At 38.1% G+C, this 19,008-nt stretch overlaps 1 protein-coding gene across 3 annotated transcripts in view; it reads right to left on the bottom strand.

The window, feature by feature from the left end:
- The window catches only part of LOC117287835, a 56,213-nt gene extending 41,762 nt beyond the window's left edge, over positions 1-14,451 (bottom strand). For all 3 annotated transcript variants that reach the window (XM_033768377.1, XM_033768380.1, XM_033768379.1), the window contains exon 1: positions 14,420-14,451. The gene's annotated coding sequence lies outside the window, so the exon portion shown is untranslated. The remainder of the gene's footprint in view (positions 1-14,419) is intronic.
- Between the last annotated feature and the right edge of the window lie 4,557 nt (positions 14,452-19,008).

The following is a 19,008-nucleotide window of genomic DNA, read 5'->3' as shown; positions in this document are numbered from 1 at the left end:
ATAAATTCTGAGGAATGGCATGTCTTATAAAACAAGCACATCATCCAATGAGTCTGATGCATCAAAAAGTAGTTGGAAAGTACTTGTGACACGACAGAGAGTACAATTCGTCTGCGATGTTCATCTCAGCTGAACAGTCACATGGGAGCTCTTTAAACGGTTTACAAAAAAGCAAATTACCACAGTGACACCCGGCACAAATTTGGTATCTATTTCAGGTTACGGAATGGACTTTTTGTTTATGTGACAATCAATTGAGCACACTTGGATTTAGTGACCAATAAATATTTGCTGGAATTTTAATCAGTTCTTGCATAGATTCTCTGTCCATACTAACATCAAATTCTATATTAGGGCTAGCTGATAGCTTCACATGAATGCTGTTTAAGAAATTCAATTTCTTTGATGCCTTCCAATAAACTTGCCCAACCTCGGCCACAGCTGATGCGTCTCAAATGCAAGTCCATTAAAAACATATACTTTAATTGTCATTTTAAATGTTAATTTTTAAAGTAATTTTATTGATGTTACCTTAATTAATTTTAACGTGTGTAGTAGTGCATGGGTATATTTTTTATAGTTTATTTTCTTGTACTTTTATTTTATTTTTAAAACCAATCAATGACCTTTAAGTGAACTCAAAGAGGTACCAAAAATTATTAAGCAAAGAAATAATTTTTTGTAAGCCCTTGAAAAAAAACCAAAACAGCCTTTAATATCTCACACACCATACAGAAATACATATCTACTGAATGCACACCAAATTATGATTGTATTTTTGTTTAATAAGTGGGCGGAATAACCCTGAGAAAGCTGGGTCATAAGATCACGTGGGACGGAAGAATTAATCGATTAGATTTTATCGCTCCCTTTTCAAAAGAAATAAAATACAATGACAACAAGAAATAATGAAGTTAATGTGCCCCATTGACAGGGAGGCTCCAATAAAAAAACCTTCAGTCATAGACAAAAGGCGCTGTTGGCAAACTACTGTCCAACGATGCTACATGCTGCTACGCGTCAGCTCCAGCATTTTGACATTTAATGCGCAACCGTTGTGAAAACAAGAAATCGTTTGGTTTCCAAAGCGAAGGTCTTTGGGGCAAGGTCTTTATCACTGGAGTCAAAAAACAATTACTGACTGCAAATTAAGAAACGGAGACTCCTTGTATTGACAGAGCTGGACCAGAGCTGCTGTGACAGAAATTATTCTTGACAAATTGATTGCTACAAAAGTATCTGTAGGACACCCTTCTTCATATTTCCTTCCAAATTGACCCAATTCGCCCAATGTTATCGCCACATTAAATCTTGGTTAGGCCTAAAAAAAAATATGTTGGATTGCCCTTTCACCCGATTTTTTGCTTGGGTCGGTCGGTTGGGATTCTTTTTTTTAGAACGCCCAAAACTGCATAAACATTTCAAGAATAATCAAGTTGTCAAGCAAGCAAGCTCGCTTCAATCGCTTTTTTTGCGTCTTTATTTTGGCAACATCCTTCAAAAACAATTTCCAAGAGTCATTTCATTCACCGTGTTTTTCGCTCGTTCAATAAACGAGCGATACCATATATGCGCATTACTGGCAACAGCGCCCTCTGTTGTTCAATGGAGTGTTCAACTGGTTCCTTGTGAAAGCATGACGTCGGATAAACAGGCGTGTGGTTTGATACGTGACACAGGCTCGCCCTATCCGTGCGTGTGAGGGTAATCGATCTACATTTTGTATGTTGCGTTTTTGTGAACGTTGAAACCACGACTGTTGCACTGGATAATTATTACTGTCGACCGTAAGTAGTCGGCCAAAAACTAATATTTGTGTCAAATCTACCATTTCGAAAGCATAAAATATTCATGAAATCAAAATTCGCAAGTAAAAAAAGGGAAGAAAAAAAAACCAGGGAAAAAAAAACAAAACAAAAAAACACGCGCCCGAGATTTTGCTACTTTTACGGTCGGGATAGGGCAATCCAACATATATTTTTTTTAGGCCTTATGACAGGAAAACACAATACAGTGTGCCACATATCTACCGTCGCCTTGGCCATTATTCCCCCCCCCCCCCCCTCAAAAGTTGTAAGTTTTGTTTTTAAAGAAACTGAAACCACCCAAAAGTGTTTCAGTATGTGACCGATGGAAATTATTCATTTATTGAATTACTTTCCAATTTCAATTTGAAAATAGATGGAAAAGCCAATGACTATTTCTGACCATTAATGATAGAAAATTGGGGGTAATAAAAAACATGAAATAAATATATTTTAGTGCACATATTTAGTGCCTTTGTGTTGGAAGGAATTTACAAATTTAAATTAGTTATTCACGTAAACACCGAAGTAAACATAGGCTCAGATCATTTCATTCCTTCATCATACTTACTATGAAACATGAATAAAGCTTATTAATTTGTAATAAATGTGGCGTTTTGTCCTGGCATTATGAGATAAACTGCCTTGCAATAGAGGGTTACCATGGCTTCCATTTTTTGTTATTTGCTTCAAGGCTATGCACCCAAACCACTGCTAGATGACAGAGAGCACAGAATGCAGACAGTATAGCTGAACCATTTCACAGTGACCCACTCACAAACAGATATTCAAATTCTGGTTGCTGGTTTTCAAATTCTGGTTTCTTTCCATAAAAAGTTGTTACTTGATACACCGAAACTTGATACTGATACTATTAAATTTCCAAAGGTGCCTAGTCTCATAAAAAAAATAATAATCTGAAAGTAAAAATGTCTGCTTTCTGTCGTCGTCGACGTAATGTGAGTAACCATAGAACTGCCATGCAGGTTTTTATTTGTAGCTGCGTAATATTAGGATTAAATGTCATTCATACATTCCCACACCTTATTCAGTCTGTTCCAAAAAGAAGGAAATTCAAAACACAAGGTTTCAAGGAAATCTTCCAAACATTACCAGGCGGAAATACTTCACAAAATTCACCATTTGAGGAGGAGTGGGAAACTAAAACGTGCTGATGACTAATCAGCCACAGCCATTATCCACCCGATTATGGTCATAATCTTCCTTGGTCTTCCTCATTCTTACAAAACGTCTTACAAACTCCCCCATCTCCGTCCATACATCACTAACAACTTTGTAGCAGAGCAGCTTTACATACAGAGAGCTGGGCCCAAGCCAGGGGGATTTCGTGGCCTCTTGACAAAGTTTTTTTTTTTTTTTTTTTTTTTAAGTTTAAAGAACCATGATAAGTCTTTTCGGAGAGCCTTATTAAGACGGATTAATTGTAAGAGGATAACATTTGCTGAGAATGCTACATGAAGATCGGCTGGAGTTCAGTGTAATCCGTTACTGACTGAGGAGAGGGAGACAAAAGATTCTCTGGGTTTTGATCCTCCCACAAGCTCTGTGGTCAGTAGGACTAGGAGCATGGGGGAAGAGGAAAGTGACCTTCCTCCATGGTAGGAGGGAAGAGTTATCCATTCCTCAAGGGGTGACTTATTCACTAGAATAATTTTAACACAGAGAGACACTTCAATTCGGAAAGAACTTAAAAACACAAAACGTACATCCTTATAATCCACTTTTCCCACTAAAACAAAAACCAATAGTTCTAATACAGAGACAATTTCAAGTCTGAAAGAGTAAATAAACACTTAATTGTTTTTCTTGAAACACAATTTTCCTAATAAATCAAATGTATTTACCTTGCTTCCAGATAAATATCATCAAAAAAGGGGTTAAAATTGTGCACTAAAAGAAAATGTGCCGATGTTTATTCAATAAACATCTTGACTTTTAACCCCTTTTTCTCAGTTTCATTCTCTCGTATCCCTTGGCGTTTCTACTTTCACAACTTTTGAACCAAAGATGATATCAACATGGGGTTTCAATAGCAATAAAGCATAGCTTTTCAAATGTTTTAAGTTACCCAGGTCGACAAAATAACTCTTTTTGCTTGATCGCGTCACTAATGTCTCACATCTACACACGCCTTCATCAATTGGCGATTAACACAGCATTAAGTAATTACTGCAATATTTCAACAGGACATAATACATGATGGGACTGGCACCATAAAATGGTCTGCCAGTCACAGGACACATGTGTCCCGGGTACATCCTTCTCATGTGTAAGTACACACACTCTGCTGATAATGGCATTCAGTAAATGACAAACTGGGAAAAAATGCATTAACGATGGATATTCAGAGAATATTCAGCATTCTTTGTGAGCAGACACAATGACTATTGTCAATCAACCTCATACTGTTCATCTGCTAAAAATGTGCTGGTACTACTTCCACGGCAGGCATTGCACAATTCAATTTAAACTCTATACAGTTCTAAAGGTGAGAAAGCTTCAATACAACCATAAAACTACAGAGTAAGGTCATTTCAACGAATGTAATTTCCACTGGGGAACACACACCCTCTTAAAAAAAGACAACAAAAAGAGATGGAAAAAAAGTGCATGCTTTTGACAAGCGAAAACGCATGACTTGGTTAGAAAACAGAAGGCAAGGGTATACTGTAGTGAATATGAAACTGATCATCAGTTGTCAAGTGATGAGTTGAATAGATGGATGCAAGAGGGCACAGTATGGACCCCTGGGGAACACCCAGCTGAATAAAAATGATACAGACTTGTTCCTCGTGGTTGATGCATGCATTCAATCATTCAAGTTGCTTCAACCATCGGGGAATAGAAATTTCTTGCGTCTCTTAGGCTAGGAGAGTCTTTTCATGATGTGACTGCAGTGCTCAATTCAATGCAGTTTTGGGTTGTTTTTTGTAGTATTTATTTATGTGTCTATATAATATTTGAATTTCTATGTTGCATTATGTATGCTAATTGTCAGAGCAGGGGGGAAATAGCATGGTTTAAAATAAATAATGTTGTTTTTATTGCAGGTATCTAACAACTGGTATATGTATAAATGCCATCAGGCATAATATTTGGCCCTTGAAAATAAAAATATGAATTATTTTTTACGAGCGGCCAAACACGGACACGTAGTAAAGGTTTTGATAGGCTATATTTAATAAACAATACCCCTGATTTTCGAAAATCAAGTTCAGCTAAGAGTAGTCTGTAGTCTGTCAAACTTAGTGAACACAAAATTTGTCAATCTAGTTTTCCGATATATATATATACATATCATTAGTTGAATATTTACTGTTGAGAAATCAGTATTGAGAGAGAAAAACAAGAAATGGTGGTTTCAAAGACTAGTAAGTACATCTTGCTGTTTTTTATCCAATCTTGCACAAATGTCCAAATGGAGATGGACTCCTTTCTTCGTGACCCTGAATTTCACACCACATCTGCAATCGCTATTGGGTTGAATTCACACTCAGCTCAACCAAAAGACCTCTTTATTTCACCCACCTACCCCCCCCCCCTTCCCCCAACACAAGACTTCTCCGACATTGAAAACAAAAAAATGCATGTGAACAAAATGCAGACGACTTTTCACCCCAGCAACTCCCTGATTCAAGTCTAATGAAGCCTCAGCGAATTGTGGGCAGGAAAATAAAAGCACAGTATCAGTAAAAATGGACGGGGATTTAATCCAATTGCAAGCTAAAAGGCTTCTGATTAAAACAGAAAATCCATTGCAAGCTAAAAGGCTTCTGATTAAAACAGAAAATCCAAATACAAATCAAAAGATCATTGAAAAGAAATGAATGTTTAACTGTGAAATACTCTATATATTGAGTGTGATTACAAAATTACTTATAAGCCTGGGGTTAAAGAGGAAGGTTCAACATGTTGATTGGCACCTGTATAATTAGAACACATATGACAGTTGTTCTTTAAAGAGTGAAAGCAGTGACTTTAAAGACATGCAGATGTTCTTCGAGCAATTGCTCAAATATAGAATCTTATCATTCCTTTCAAAGAACTTGTCTTAAGGTAAGAAGTTACAAATGCATTTGATCTCAGTTACCCCCAAAGAGGAATGGGACAGTAAGAATTGTGTTTAAATCAATATCTTCCATTGCATTTTGTGGAAGCAAAGAAGTGAAAGAAAGAGCACATTTTCGAAGAAGTTAACCCACCCAATTTCTAAAGAAGATCTCAACCCGAGACTGGGCTGGTTTCAAATTCTATGGGTCTCTCCGACAACGGACACCGAATGTGAAACTCCTCGCCCCGAGGTGCAACTATATGTACCACATGTACTCATCAAAAAGCTACTATCACATGGTGTGCTTTTTCTTCAGTGGGGGAGCGGATCCCTAAGTCTTCATTGATCTGTGATGCCCACCAAATTGCCGGAGGAAGGAGACTCTTTTGAATTCTGCTGTGATGCCCTCATTAAAAATTCATCGTGAGGACACATGGCGGGCATGTTCCTATTGCTTAGAGTTCATTCCCTTTTAGTTTTTTGCTACGATGATCGCTCAGTCTGGAATATTATCCTATGTTCAAGTAGACCCAAAGTCATAAAAAAATAAAAATGGATTTGAGTAGAGAACACATATGACACATCTCTTTGTTATGACAGTTTTGCTATCATGTTATTATTATTATATATTTCTGGTAATGAAACCAAGGATGCCTCATAAGTGAACTTAATCACTGTAGCTCGAATGGAAGAGGAAATCTGACAACAAGTGCGACTGCTATGTGAACTCGAAACGCAGGGAGGTTACCCCTACTCTTCCCGGAAAAGTGTTCAGCAGCCGATTTCACGAAACGCTAGGATTAATCCTATCTCGTGTAAGGACGAGTAACTCGTCCTTACTTAGGAAGAGTTTGGTGAAATTGACAGCTGGGTTCTTTTTACATGCGCAATCAATCCTAGAAGTACATACTGTAGGATCACCTATGGCGAAATTAATGTCCCATCTGAAAGACAGAGCAATTATAGTAAAGCTTCTTGCTCAAGGATACAAGTGTCATGACCAGGACTCGAACCCACACTCTGCTGATCAGAAACACCAGGGCTCGAGTGCATGCACTCTTTAACTGCTCGGCCATGACACGCCACGTTTGAAGAATAGCTTTCGGAAGATAAGCCACCTGAGCTGGATCGTTGATGAGACTTATTAGGTATTCATGACAATTAGTTCTCTCTTGATTTCATTTTGTATGGTGAATTCTTAATTGGAACTCGAGAGCGCTACTATCTAGAAATGAAAAGTCAAGACTCATACGCCCTGTGCTACGTATACAGTAATTCAACCGGTACATCAATACAGTGCCGGAATTTCAGTCATGTAACCCTCAGCACAGCAACCTTCCCTCTGAGCAAAAAGTGAACTCCACGAAGACATCAGAATAAGGGGAACATTTAGAATGCTGGTGCCCTAATCCAAAGGTTGTTAGACAGTTTGTCTTTGTTCAAATGCTGCAGTTGCTGTTTCAAACACCATTTGATCTCAAGAGTTCAATGCCTTCATCTTGATCTTGACTCCTACTAACCGCTTCCAAAAAATGTCCTCTAGGTCAGAAACCTCGACTCCTCCTGGAGCAGAACGCATCTCAAGCAACAAATCAACTCAAAGCCCTCCCTCGCAGTCCTTCGTTTCAATCACATCGGTAACTTAATTTTCCGTGATGAACATCCGCCTCCAAGTTTGAATTATTAGAAGGTTGGCGTTCAGAGGAAGAAGCTGTTGACGTACTTTCTTCTTCTTCAGAAAATGATTTCAGCAATTTTCACATCTCGGGATGGATCAACAAGAACCATTGAAGCAATCAGGTGGTAATAGGGTGCCCCAGCCAAACATAAACAGGATTAAACTGCGCGAGTTAAACGGATTAGTTATACCTAAACTGGATTAGACAATCAGCTAATACCGCCCTAACACGATTAGATGGACAAACTTTACTGGTTTAATAAGTGTTCAAATTGGATTATGGTTGTTCAACTGTGGGTAATCACACCCACTTGAAATAATACACAAGGAGCCTTGGGATAGGTTGAGCAGCAAGTAGACAATCTTAGGCCGCTCTAAATTTTACATTGATTCGTCTCATAACAGCAGTTACCGGTCTTGTATCACAGACTCAGGATTAATTTCTCTTTTGGAACTTAAAAGGAAACAATATTAGGCCTATGAATTTATGGAGAAATTATTTTTGCTGTGTGTCCTATTACCAGTAGCCACAAACCCAGGCCTCAATCATTTTGTTTTATAAAAATATATTTGTTTTGTCTCAATTATACTTCATTAGCCTTTCACACACACTTGTTTGATGACGAAGTGATAACAAATAAAATTGAAGTCAAACTTAAAAGTCAGGGTACACCTTTGGTAGTAAAACAATTAATATAAAATAACATGCAAAGTGATTGAAAATATGTCCATCCCAATCAAAAGTTTATGACAAGGTTCACCCACTGAGCACCGGCCCTTCCATACACACCAAAGAAACAGAAGATAGCACAAACATAAAGTAGCCTGGCAACCCGGCGTAATTTATCACTGGGTATAAACGAACCAAAACCAAACACCTCTTTGATGTAAACTGGCCCTCGTTTTCACGTCCCCCCTGTGCCCTTTACGACTCCATTAGAAAACATTCCCACAGGGATAAGTGGGAATCTCCATTACTATAACCAGTCATAACTAGGAAAAGAAGGAGGGGAGTCCACTGGAGGGGAGTAGGAAGTGAAACTAAAGTCTAACTTGATTATGATCGCCTTTAACGGGTAATTCATGTCTGTCATAGCCAGTTATAAGTTTAGACGTGGGATTTATTGGTTTAAGGATGCTCTATGGGTTTAGGGTTGTGTGTGTTTGAGGGGTAACAGTAGACTGGTCGTATTAACCTATGGCCAGCCCTGGGTAAATACACTGGCACTTTCGTTTTTCCCTCAATTTATTTGTCTTGATTGCTTTCAAGGATTTTCCCAAGTCCTTGCGTAGATGATCAAAACATTCTCAGCACTCACTTTGCACTTTCAATGTTTGAGTCAGCATCCAAAATGACTAAAATTGATATTTTCTCTTCTCAAAATTAAGATTTGGGTTTATTATTTGATGCTGTTATTTCCTGACATGTTCTCAATACTTATTATTTCTCTGAAATGTTGAGATTTGATGAATGTAAGAATTTCCTAAAAAAATATTTTCTTGTTTTGGTTCTCACTTATTCTAGACTCAGAACCTCTCAGATGTTACAAGTAAAGAGGCTTACAAAGGCGCATCACCAGAAATACAATACTACAGACTAGGACATTATGTGGACTATTTCTTTTTACTAGATGACAGCATTATGTCTAATAAAATACAAACAATACAGAAGCATATAATGGTACTTACAAGATAAACCTCACAGTAAACAAAACTTGACTTTATTATCACTACAGCTTATTTCACAAATCCTCTTTCAGAATCAGTGTCGCTGTCAGAGCCCCAATTTCACAAATCTGTTAAGCAGAAAATACTGCTTGACAATTTTATTTGCTAAGCAAAAAACTGAGACGGGCACCGGCCACAACAATGCAACCTTATGTATTCCCCCACCCTTTATGTCTCAGTTTGTTCAAAGGTGGAAGGTAAACAAGAGGCCACACATTGTGCAACACAATTTTTTCGCAGGAGAATCTGCCAGGAAGAAATCAATCTACGAAAAAGCAACAGCGAAAGATCAAAGCTGTCCGCCAAAAAACCTCAGCGACTGCATCAGCTGTACTGGTGATTGGATCAGACAGACAGAGCCAAAAAAAAAAAAAAAAAAAAAATCCTTAGCTTCAATCAAAAAGGCAAAGTTCCCCCAAAGGTTATTATAATGCAAGTTCAGGGTGATGGCCGCTTAAACTAAACCCATGTGTCTACAGTTGTCCATAGTGTTACCTTACTCCATTATTTACATGGCCCCATTTATAGTCTGGGCTGTTCCCAAACCCCCGCTCCAGCCATACTGAATAAGACTCTCAGGATACCAACTTGAAACAGAATATTCCAAATTGCAATTGCAATATTAATATTCTGCAGTAGTAGGGCAGGGGATGGAGTAAACCATGTGCAAACAGGGTACTGATCTTTATGACAAACATAGTGGTCACCAGTTATATCCTTGTAAACCATTCCTGCTTTATTATTTGCACTGTGGTTAAGAGTATGTGTGTTTGATACAGTGATAAAACACTGCGTCAATACACATTTAGCTGTCCACTGTTTGCTAATGAGGTGAATTGAGGCAGTGTAGCAATATATAAAGTCTACATTGTTATTATTCACAGGCAATAGACCGTATCGAATAACCCCTTTGTTGCTATGAAAGTGGCCATATTTGTGGGGCAGGCTGTATGCGCGTCTAAACGCGTGCATTAATGAAGCACGCATGCACATGTACACGCTCACAGACACCATTTTGTGGGCAGGTATTTGAATGTATAATTATATTTGATACTGTCTAATACAAGACTTGTTTTCTCAGGCCTTTCCTCGGTTTCCTTATCTGTCAATACAAGAAACCGGAGAATTTATCAATAGAACTGAACAGATTGACTTCATTAGGACCACACAGCATTGTTTGGCTTCAGAGTAGGTTTCCATGGTCGGTGAATGGAGGTTCACGATTACAACAATCTTAGGGCCACTCACACTAGCCAGGCAACTTGGAGGCCACCAACTGCATTGAATTCTACATGACCACTTGGACAGCACATGAGTAATTTTTAAAATAGCGTCTTACAATCCCCAAGAAAAAAAAAAGGTTGAACATACAAACAGTGAATGCCATTCTTCTTTGAGATTGCCTGGAACTGGTTGCCTGTAAACTGCCTCGTGTGACAATGCCCTTAAAGGCAGTGGACACTATTGGTAATTGTCAAAGACTAGCCTTCACAGTTGGTGTATCTCTAAACATATGCATAAAATAACAAACCTGTGAAAATTTGAGCTCAGTCGGTCATCGAAAAAAACAACCCTTGCAACACGAAGTTGTGTGCGTTTAGATGGTTGATTTCAAGACCTCAAGTTCTAAACTTGAGGTCTCGAAATCAAATTCGTGGAAAATTACTTCTTTCTCGAAAACTATGGCACTTCAGAGGGAGCCGTTTCTCACAATGTTTTATACCATTAACCTCTCCCCATTACTTGTCACCAAGAAATGTTTTATGCCAATAATTATTTTGAGTAATTGAGTAAAAGCAAAATGCAATGATGATCACTGACCACTGTATGCAATTTCTACAATTGTCTGAACCTGACCTCGGAGCGTGTACAAAAGGCAGGCATGGACAGAATATAATATGCGAAATTTCTGGAAATATGACTGATGTCAGGCTAGGCTACACGTACTGTGGTATGCAATCACAGTGCATTGGATAAGGCATATGAATTCAATTTGTTTTCATAAAGTCACACACACACAGCAACCGCATTATCAGACAGCACATGTCATAGTGATGGGTATATAATTTAGATCATTTCAAAATGTATCCATAACATTCAACAGAAGATAAAGGTCATTGAGGTGGGGGGGGGGGGGGTATTGGAAATATTTAAATCAAACATTCAGCCAGCCTAGTGTCTTAATAATTGAAGAAATATTTAAATGACAGTTTCATAGCACCTTTTATGAGAAACTCAGGGGTAAATTGAAAATTGAAAAAAAAAAAAATAAAAAAAAATTCATAGCACCTCAAGAAAATACAACAATGTGCTAAAACATAAACATACAGCATCACTAGCGTATACCTTTTCTAAATTTGAGTATTTTTAATTGTAAATCAAGTATGGCTTGCGGGTGATATTTCTCAGCCATTTCACAAAAATAGATACTGCTTGCTTATATATGACCACATCTGTCCAGTGGCCATCTCCGTTGCAACATGATATAATATCCTGATTGAATTATACAAAATTATGCCACATATCCATTCCTCGCGTCCAAATATGAATTTCTGTTAACTCAAAATCAATGGCTATAAAAAAATGCTGAGAGTTTCTCTCAGTAATGTTGCCTTCTTTCGCTCGCTCGTGAGAGTGAGAGCAGACTTCGTCTCCATGATCCTTGTGGAATTTTAGTTGGGGCTCTTGGGAGATGGGTCGCCTGGGGCAACATGTCTAAGGAGAATGATTCTAACGAACAAATGGGGGGGGGGGGGGGTGGTTGTTTTTGTTTTCTAGCAGTAGGATGGAATTTGAAGAAAAGAAATCTCAAGTAGATTTTGCTTTTCTTTTTCAAGGTTGTGGAAATATGACTTAATGCATCTTTCGTGGAAATGAGATTAGTAGTGTAATTCGGTGGAATTGGATGAGAAGGGATGCTTTTATTGTTTTTTAAAGATGAAGTCTTGCCATGGTTACTTGCTATTATTATTATATCTATCTTTCAGTTCCACAAACCAAAGGACCTTTTACCCTAACCCTGATCTTTGTTAGCACTGCAAATAATAAAAACATTTCGAAAGATTATCCCTCCCCCCCAGATTCATCTTTTTCACTTATTCTCTTATATAGACTGATGTGTGTTAGCACCGTATACCCAGTACTTCTCTGGGTTCTGTGAAAATAATCACAGGCAATCTTTACAGTTCCATCACAACTTATCAACACGGAGAATCAAAACCAGAGTGTGACAGTGACATGTTTACTTTTGACCGTTGATTGTGTGATTTCTGCTCCCCGATATCGCACCGCAAATCAAAACTGGCAATAAATCCTCATCAAGGGTTGAACGTGACAACTCGAGTCAAGTGGGTCACTAGTTAATAATCATCACAATAATCCAGCCTTTACAACTCAGGCAGAGTGTGAAATTTGTGTAAATTGTACTCAAAAAAAAGTTGTGAATACCACACAACAGGTGAAGGAAATGATTGGTCTTTTGATGAGGGGTATTTGTATTACAGGGGTTGGTTTATATTTGACAGAGAGGCATTGAACTGATGAACCCTGTTGGGTTTGTGACATCACACAATGGACACATTCTAAAATGGAATTGGTAACTGATACTAGATGGGATTACAGTTGACTACACAGTGACCGAAAAAGGAAAAAGTGAGCTTTCTCTATGAAGTGAGAGGGAAAGGTCTGGTTTATCTCAATAGAACGGATTGTTTGGGATAGTCCAGCCAAAACATTGCCAACAAAAATTTGTTGATTTGGGACAAGCAGGGTTTGCCTGTAGGCTTATTCTATGACACATTATTGACCACAGACCACTTATACACAGCGAATCTGATATCACATTTCACTACAGCTTGGTTATAACTTAGTTGTTTCTCACAAACTACAATCAGATACTCTTTAAGTGCAGATTACCCAAAAGAAACTTCATTTGGATTTTGTCTACTCCTTCTTTGTGTATGTTGGCGCAACAAGGAGGTATCTCCGAATAGAGTTTATGTGAAGTGTGAGTTTTCAAATCACAAAAGATTTAAGAGATGTGAAGTTTCCAGCGGGATAAAGAATATTAATTTTGGTTTTTACTCTTCCACCATATGCTAGCACACATCTGTGTATGGGTAAAAACCAAAAACTAATATGACAAAAGATTGTTATCTAGCTTAGAATAACCTGGATGGTCACACAAAATCAATGGATGCCGAAATACTCAGTTCAGAACGATTTCGCGCACAACACAGACACGACCTTATTGCACCAACACAACTAAACTAATCCTTTTGTTCACATAATCTTATTTCCATGGTGATAGTCTAGATGTAGTGCTGTTTTCAAATCTCCAACTGCGATATACATATATTTCACATTCCCCTCATTAGAGTTCCAATTGACGAACCAACGCAGGGAGCCGCTTAGTGTTGAAAACAACTGTGCTAGCACAACAACCGTGTTAGGGCGTCTTAATGTACCAGACAAGTGGTTCTTCCAGAAGCCCTAATCCACTTCTCCCAAACACAGCTAATCCGTTCATCTTTTCCATACACTCATTTATCCCGTCCATTGTGCCCGCTTATGTTAACACTTCCCTCCCTCACTATTCAGGTGAGCTGCATGGCCCAATTTATCCCACTCTCAGTAGAGAGGCATGGGTGAGGGGTGCAAACAAAAGCTTTGTACATAATGCTTACTGAATGGGCCTTCAATTCAACTGTTGTAAAAGCTTGTGGGTATCATATATTGATTATGGTCGGTTCGACTGCAGGAGTCTGGGCCCATGTTTTAACATACTGAAACCTGCATGTATAGGGTTAATACAGTGGTGGTATCCAGACATTTGCTCTAATCAGCAAACAAACTTGTCTGTGCTTATATAGGGGCTGGAAATACACCCTGCGAGTAGAGTCAGAATCAATGAACACTTCTAGGGTACCTGTTATTGTCTATTCACTTTGAAACCCCTCTCACTCCCCCAAGAATAAAATACAAACAAACAAAGACTTTGAAAGAATTTGTTTTAACTCCTGTAAGTTATATTGACCAAGATCCATTTCAACTGTTTGTATGTTGTATCTTCTTTTAGAACTCTGGAGAGGAAGTGGGTTTCGCATCCACCTAAAAACAAATTAATGCAATATTTACCAGAGTAAAGAAAACATTCTAAAAGTTTGAGTTTTCTTCAAGAAAGATAGGCCTACATCTCCAAAGATATCCAGCTTTTAGGGGAACCGCAAGAGGTAGCCGCACGATGGGACAGTTTGTAGCCAACCATCCTAGAAACACCTGGACACTCCTCACTAACAAAACAAGCAGGGTGAACAAACTCTGATTTCACTGACAAAGCCATCACAATTCCATACCATGGCTACAGATAAGTTTCACAGACCGATATATAAACCCAAATCTGATGTCCTTCAACCTGGACAATGCACACTCGCTGGACACAACATTTCTAGCCTTTCAGGTAAACTTAAACAATCCACCGTGAGAAAGAAGAAGGAAAAACAAGGAAAAAAACAACCAAATAGGAGGCGGATCTCTATCTCTAAACGTCGTTGTCCATCCGGCATTTCAATCATTCCTAAGTTACACTCATTCATGTCTTCCTCTCGCAAGTGTATTTTTCATATTAACGCCAACTTCTGGCATAAATAAATTTCAATCAACCTAGAAAATCGTTCCTCGATGAAAGCAAAAGGGAGAAGAAAAAAATATCACAGCCGCCCTATGGATGATATACACACCGCTGATCCGAGACTATACAGACCTCGTTGCTGCTGTCATAAATACCATGGAGGTAGACCATGTTCAGAGCCATGCATTATAAATAAACACACTGCAATACATACTGAGTGATACGACCACTTGAATTCCACATTTTGTCCCCACTTGTGCTTCGGATTCTGATGAGAGGCGAATGAAATAGTCATGGTGTCTGACAGGTTGACTCCTCGCATATCAGAGGGAAATTCTTTGAAGATTTTGAGTGTCTTAAAAGAATACGCACTTCTTGGGTTCTTGTTATTTTTATGTGGAATAAATGTATACTTACTGGAGTAGTAGGCATTACACCTTTTCAGATTCAGATCTGGCGAAAGAGTACTCCTGACATGTTTTAGTGATGGATTTCTCTGCATTCATTTATATGCATTGTCAAATATGAAGTGTTTATCTTTCACAGTGAAGGGAAAGTACACTTTTGGCTTTTGAAACCCCTTGATTCGATTAATCCTATATAAATATAAAAATGAACCTGTACCTAACACTTTTGTCAAATCTTCAAAAATTATGTCCTCACAAAAAGTGTAATTTGTGATTGGAATACACAATCTCAGAAATGTATCTGCCAGTTAAGTGTCTCAGATCTGTCAAATTTTGGAGGATAAAAACTGTTTTTTTTCCATTTATAACCAAATTATTTAAAATTGTTCTAAAATTGCTTAATACTATCTAGAGCTGCTGTACTTCTAGTTGAGTAAATCGTCCATATATTTTAAGACGCAATACACCATCCCTTGTAATATTCTTAGAAAGTAATCGCAAGAAAGGGCAGTTGTTTGCTCGTCCTAATATCTAAGGCACATCATCCCCAGCCGCGTTTGGTAAGTGACCAAGATTACAAAAGATTCCACCCAAATGAATGCATCGTCTTTTTCCGCAGGAATTAACCTCCTAAAATGTACAATTTTTTCCGTGGTGAGTATTCGTGCTTTGACATCAAATATTTATCCGCGGTACGGACATACTTCATACGTGACAAATTAAATAAAGCACTTTGTTTGGGGCAGAGCAAACTGTTCTTGTACTGGAAAATCTTCTGTGGGTTAATTGTGTTAGTTCATTTAGATTTGTCAGCGACTTTCTTTTTTTTTTTTTTTTTTTTTTTTTTAATAGAAATGAAAGCCTTGGTTTTCAAACTGCCCTGCATTTTGTTTACAGAGGTCCCAAATTAATCACATCAACTCGCCTTAATATACATGTATGGTTGTGTTGTTGTCAGGAATTTCAATGGGGGAATTTCGTGGCATTGGTAATCGTGGATTTTTAAGTGCGGCCATGATTGTATGAATAATCATGAGCTCCAGATGGTTCACGGCAGAGTTGGAAGAGAATTCAAGGACGGTTATTTGAAAGTGGAGCACCATTGTTAAAAAGCATTCTCTTAATTGTGTATTATTGCAAAAAGATATACAAAGCAAAAATCCCTTGAGGGATAAACTCATTTCTCACTTAATGAAGAACATTCATTTTGAGTCATATTTTTGTCACCATCTTCAATAAATGTTTGAATGCTCTAACTCAAGTGCCCACAATGGCAATGAAAAAAATGTTAGTGGTAAAAATGTTTCTCATTGATAACAAAAAATCAAAATGTTATTTTTGAGTCCTTTTCCCCAAACCATTTTCCAAGCCCTAATACAATGTTTTAATGGGATCATTTTAACAAATATTTAAATTTTCTAACCCATGTTCCAAAATTGCAAAGGCAAATTGTTTTGGTAAGAATTATTTCTCACTGATGCAAAACATTAATTTCAAGTCATTTTCCCCCATCTTCCGCGCCCTCACAAGGTTTTAACTGGGTTATATAAAAAAAGGTGTCAAGTGTGCTTTCTCATTTGCCCAAAATAGCCATGGAAAATTGTTTTGGATGAAAATGTTTTTCACCGATAACAAATGGGAGTAATTTTTGTCCCGTCATCTTTTGAGCTCTCCTAATGTTTTAGTGGGATAATTTCAACAAACCATTTCAGTATTCTATCTAAATATGTGCCAATAATGATCATAGGGTTTGTTTTGATAATGATATAAACAGACAAATAACTGGCCTGGTTTTATTTTAGGTCACCCCTCCCACCAAGGGAATATACAATGTGAACATCTCATCAAGGCTGAGCCCATGCTGGTATCAGCTTACTTTGCTTGCTCCCTCATGTTAAGGTTGACTAATTAAACACCGAAGACAGATGGGTAATTGAGGGGGAAAAAATGTCCCAACTCAATGACAATGTGTAGTTTTAACAAAGGCAACTATTTTAAGGATTGTTTCCGTCATTTACAGATGACAGGCCTGTATGTTCTTCATTATTTGAAAGGGCAAGGGCACCAAGGCAATGTCTCCTTGGTAAAGGGCTTCCAGTGAGAAAATGTTTAACTTCTACAGGAACATTTCAAGGGCACGAAGGCATTGACGAGGGGCATAAAAAAAAATCGCATTCTTCGCCTGCATGAAGTATCAGGCCTGAGCTCTAAATTCTCCTTGGTAAATGGCACCCCTATGAGGACATTTTAAATTTCTACGGAGCATTTCAAGGGCACCAAGGCCGACAATGACAAGGGGGGCATGGGGGGCAAATGCTTTCTTTGCCACATTGAAGTATCAGGCCCTGAGATAACATTCTCTGATGGGTTCGTGTTAAACCCTTTTTTCTCTAAAGGAAGAATATCCAGTGAGCGAGTTCACCAACCATTTGAAACCATTCAACTGCACTGGTAGAGTACAGTGGCACAACTATCATAATGCAGGCTGGCAAAGTTTAAAGGCAGTGGACACTATTGGTAATTACTCAAAATAGTTATTATCATAAAACCTTTCTTGCTTACGAGTAATGGGGAGAGGTTGATAGTATAAAACCTTGTGAGAAACAGCTCCCTCTGAAGTGACGTAGTTTTCGAGAAAGAAGTATTTTTCCACGAATTTGATTTCGAGACCTCAGATTTAGAATTTTAGGTCTCGAAATCAAGCATCTGAAAGCACACAACTTTGTGTGACCATGGTGCGACAACGGTGTTTTTTCTTTCATTAATATCTCGCAACTTCGACGACCGATTTGAGCTCAAATTTTCACAGGTTTGTTATTTTATGCATATATTGAGATACACCAACTGTTAAGACTAGTTTTTGATAATTACCAATAGTGTCCGGTGTCTTAAACAGCCATCATTACAAAACCACAGTGGATGTTAATTGAATGGTCATACAGCATGAGGGTTGACGGAGTATTGTGTGGTGTGAATTCACCAAGTGACATCATATTGCAGGCTGGCATAGTTGATCCATTCCTCTATGGTTTATCCACCATTTCAAACCACAGTGGATGATATAGAATGGTCGGTCAATGAGAAGGAAGATTTTGACAGTTGCCATTTTATAATGGATGTTAATTTTGCATTGGGGATAAAGAATATTAATTTTGGTTTTTTACCCGCACACTGATGTGTGTTAGCACTGTACTCAGTACTTTCCCTAGGCATATTACTTGAATTTCCTATACTGGCAAAAATAAACCCCAAAGATTGAACCAAAAGCTACGACTCTTTAAAAATTCCATTTTTAGCTTTCGCCGCTTTCTCTAATATAATACCCTTCCCAGAGGAAACCTTAATTGCGGAGACAAAAGCCAAACCCAGGGCTCAGCTTTTTCATTTCGCCATTGACATTCTCAAACAAAACATTCCATATTTTGGTTGGTACTTTGTCTCTTAGCAACCCAACTCAAACCCAGCTCTCAAGATGATGGACAAGAACAACAAAACAAATTGTGTCTTTATTCCATTTTAATCTTTGCCCGATAGGACCGAAAAAGCCGTTCTGCTCTGTAAATAGAGCAGTATGACAATAGAACATGCCTTCTATTGCCTGCGCGGGGGTCCACTTTAAAATGTTGAATTGCAAATTGACGATGCACAACGATTTCTCTTTGAGAATTGCTTCCTTTCCGCCTGCTTCC

Source organism: Asterias rubens, chromosome 3 (genome assembly GCF_902459465.1).
Source record: "Asterias rubens chromosome 3, eAstRub1.3, whole genome shotgun sequence".
NCBI lineage: Eukaryota > Metazoa > Echinodermata > Asteroidea > Forcipulatida > Asteriidae > Asterias > Asterias rubens.
The sequence above is the reverse complement of the archived record's forward strand: the minus strand, read 5'-3'. Positions and strand labels throughout refer to the sequence as shown.